We start from the raw sequence: 4,181 nt of genomic DNA, 5'->3' as shown, positions 1-4,181 counted from the left end.
TAGGAATTACAAAATGATGGGAATTAAGTATTTAATATACAAAAATAAATTAAATTAATTATGTACAATTATTATAATTATTTATTATTAGTTATTACGATTACAAACGACCTTCGCACCACCAAATAAACCAAATAATATTTAATGTTAATAATTTAATTTTTTTTATAAAGGGAGATTTTCTTCGCGTACCACATGCTGAGGAGCGCCGCATTAGAGTGATTTTATTTGGGTGCAATCGTTATGTAAAGACTAACTGTATATTTCTAATCACGGAAATCAATAATTTATTTTTCAGTATTTTATGTTGGAACTTAAATAATATTATTCTTTATAATTATACAATACCCCCTCCTCCCTAGAGAAATGATAAATACGACATTGCATAGGTAAATAAACAATAAGAAAAAAATATTGGCAATTTTAGTTTTTAAGCAAATCGTTGAAAAAATCAATAATGATCATTATCTTTATATATTAGACACGTCATAATACATACACTTACCGCGTTCAAAAATATAATGTGCGTATATATAGCCGCATGATGTATATTGTGTGTGATTATATATTATTTTAAACTACAGTTATCGGCAGGCTTCAATACCTTTATTAAGCTTGATTATACGGTGAACCGAAATCAGTTTTAACTTTTAATGACTTGTTTTGCGATTCCGTATAAAATTCTGTTCAAACTTCCGTTGCCCCTCACCATGATATTTTAATATAGAGCACGCCGAAAACCCTCCGCAAACGGCCACCGTGAACAATATTATATTTTGTATACATCGTTATTATTATACGCACACACTACTGCAGATATATATATATATATATATGTATACACACGCTCACACACAGACCTATATATAGGTATATATTAGGTATACGCGTGCATGTGTAGAATATATATATACACGCGGCCGTATATCCTGCAAGCCTGCGTAATACTTTCGACGTGCGAGTCCGTGTGAATTGGAAATCGCCATCACTGACGCTGTTTTTCGCGGCTTGTACAAACACCGGTGACGTATAATATGTATACACACACACACACACAGTGCATCGTATTATATAATATACCCCCTACGCCGGTACACACGTGCCCCGACGTTTTGTAATCTTTTGTTGCACGTGGACACCGCCGCGACACACCATCCCATCCCCGCGGCGGCGCTTAATACAATATTGTGCCCACCCGAATGTGCGACCCGGTCGTCCTCATCGTCGTCGTCGTCGCCGTAGTCGTATTATTATTACTGTACCCCGGCACAATGGACGTTATTTGCACCCGTAAACAAAAACCCGGTGAAATTAGCCCGGCCCGTGTTTATATTTCTCCCGAAAACGATAATACGCCGCGCGGTCCATTATGTTATTACTACCCGTTATGTGTATACATATATATTATATATGTTATACGGCGGCCGCAGACCTTTGGACCTTTGGCCGACGACCCACCGCACCGTCGCGTATCGCCCCGCACCCGGCATTTGGGCGCGTTAAACGCAGTTGGCGAAAATGTTCTCACCGTTTACGGGATTTGTATTGCGCGCCGAGGGCAAAACGTTTATCGTATATATTGGCTATGCACGATTTATTTGGAAATCAACAGTTGCGTGACAACAATACTCCGAGTCTGGCCCGAGACGATGCCATCGGCTATTTGTCTCGTCGGTATATATATATTGAATTTATTGAATAATGAAAAGCTGAAATCTTCAGTGGATATTCAACCCACATCCGTGTAATGGCTAGCTATAATAGCTATACCTATATACTACAATTCATGTATAGTCTGGGATCTGTGGATGAATAACGTATTGAGAATGAGGTGCTGATCTTGTAGTCTATAGATTCTATAGTATAGAGTATAGGCCTTCAGTGCACAAATTCACTGAATAAAACTATATATCTATATGCATATAATAAGACAATATAACACTGTTACTGTTTGACGTTATGTTAATTGTAATATAAGTATATTAACATTGAATATTATTCACGTACATCAAAACTATTGAATAATAAAACCCAAAGACTGTGGCAGTGTTGATGGTTGAGTATTGATTCCAAAATAAATGTGATATACAATCACAGGTTAGGTACTGCATTTAATATCCTTCCCGTTAAAAATAAAAAAAACTCGTGAATAAAGTTTGGTATGTTATAACTTGTATTATTAAGTTTATTATAGTATACTCATTTTAGTGTGTCGTCTGTAATCAAACTTTTGTCGGATCAATTAAACACGCCACGAGATTACCTGCGCGCGTGACTGTAAGTATATATAATAATAATAATAATAAGGCATCTTTACTTAAATCGATTAAGTTCGTCGACCGATCGTACCCATTATTATTATTAGCCATTTCGCATTAAAATATCATGCTGCCGGTGTCACAACAAGGGTTGATTTTTATTCGTATTATTTATTCCGATCGCGCATAAAACGTTCTTTCGGGCGATGACGACGACGTCACGGTTTTTGTCGCTACGAAAATCTGCGTGACATCCGTGCACGCAGTATAATATGCAGCTCATCCCACTCGACGTGTACAATATCATATAGAACACAACAATAATAATAACGCATTATCTTTTGTCGCGTCCTACGCGGGCAGCTGCTATTGGTGTGTAATGCGATTATGCCGCCCGGCCGTTCGGGGCCCGAAAAAAACAATGACCGTTGCGCGAGGACGACTGTAAAATACGCTCTGCCGATGCGACGTCGGCGGTGCGCGTTGTCCGTCTGTGTGCGCCGTATCGCGGGGGGAACGCCATCACCACCTGCAACCGGCGGGCGATATACTACGTCTCTACGCGACCGTCCGCTGTGGGGCGCGCACCTGTTTTCCGACTGCACAGTTATAATATTATACGCGTAGTCGTGTACGACGCGAATCGTGAATACGAATACGAATTTTGTTTTGTTTTTTTCATCTTTTCCACCCTCCCCCCGACGGATGATCATTACACGAGTATAATTATAATATATGTATATATGGGGCACCAGTATTTCCGACTCGGCGCGGCGCTGCCACCGATTAGCCCAGATTCTGGATAGTCGGCACGTACGCGGCGACAAAAAATATTTAACAAGTCTATATAACTTATATAACTCATAATATCTATCAGTGGCGCGCTATCGAAGGGAGGACGGTTGGGGGTTATGTCCTCCACCGCCAATTGTAATTTTTTCTTAATCGACCCACCTGCTATATAATTATATGTCATGTGCTTCGATTTATGCATTTAGACGTAATTGTATACAGAGCACGTACAAATCAAATGTCGCTAAACTCGTGTGTATACTGCTCGGTCATCAGCAGTTATAAAAGCTTCAAACCGTATCAATACGATTTCCTCGAACTCCGAAGCGTCTGGCGTCAACATAGGTCCGGGGCATGATCGGCGTCTAAGTTGTGACTGTCTGACGTTACAGGAAAAACGTACCTCGACCATTCACAGCACACACTATAAGATATAAAATACTACCCTCTAAATATAGTACAGTTATTAAAGCACACACTTTTATGATATACTTACGACTTACCTATGATATATATATCTGAGTCTATGATTATAAGCTATATAATAACAATAATATAATTACCGCTAAAGCCCCGCTATTCGTGTCTTTAGTTCTGCCCCCCCCCCCAAAAAAAAAATTCATTTAGATGTATAATTAACTAAAGAATCTCCTCCCATTGAAAACTCCTTAGTAAGCCGTTGATTTCCATTTTCGTATACGATCGTCGTCAAAAACAATCGGCTGGATTATTATTTTATATTATTTTTTACGTCCGTTTTCTACTGTACTGCGCATCGTACGTAATCACATATAGTATTACTATAGTAGAACAAAAGCCAGGCGTAAAGATTTAATTTGGTTTTTATGTTCATCCTTTTATCGCTTTTTATATTTATACGTCTAGATTGTCATTGTCCTGAAGGGCTGAATAACACAAATTCGGTGGTTTCACATATAATGTTTTAGACTTTGACTTCTACGTGCTGCAGACCTGCAGTATATTCATATTGTATAAGTGGCATGATATGTGATAATATATAAAATAATATATATTATTACAACATAATATTATAATATGGAACTACATATAATCCACATACTTGCAGTGGTTAAACTTAAATATATAACAATAAACGATAATCATTAAAAA

This window comes from Rhopalosiphum padi, chromosome 2 (assembly GCF_020882245.1).
Source record: "Rhopalosiphum padi isolate XX-2018 chromosome 2, ASM2088224v1, whole genome shotgun sequence".
NCBI classification, from domain to species: domain Eukaryota; kingdom Metazoa; phylum Arthropoda; class Insecta; order Hemiptera; family Aphididae; genus Rhopalosiphum; species Rhopalosiphum padi.
Note: the sequence above shows the minus strand (reverse complement) of the source record.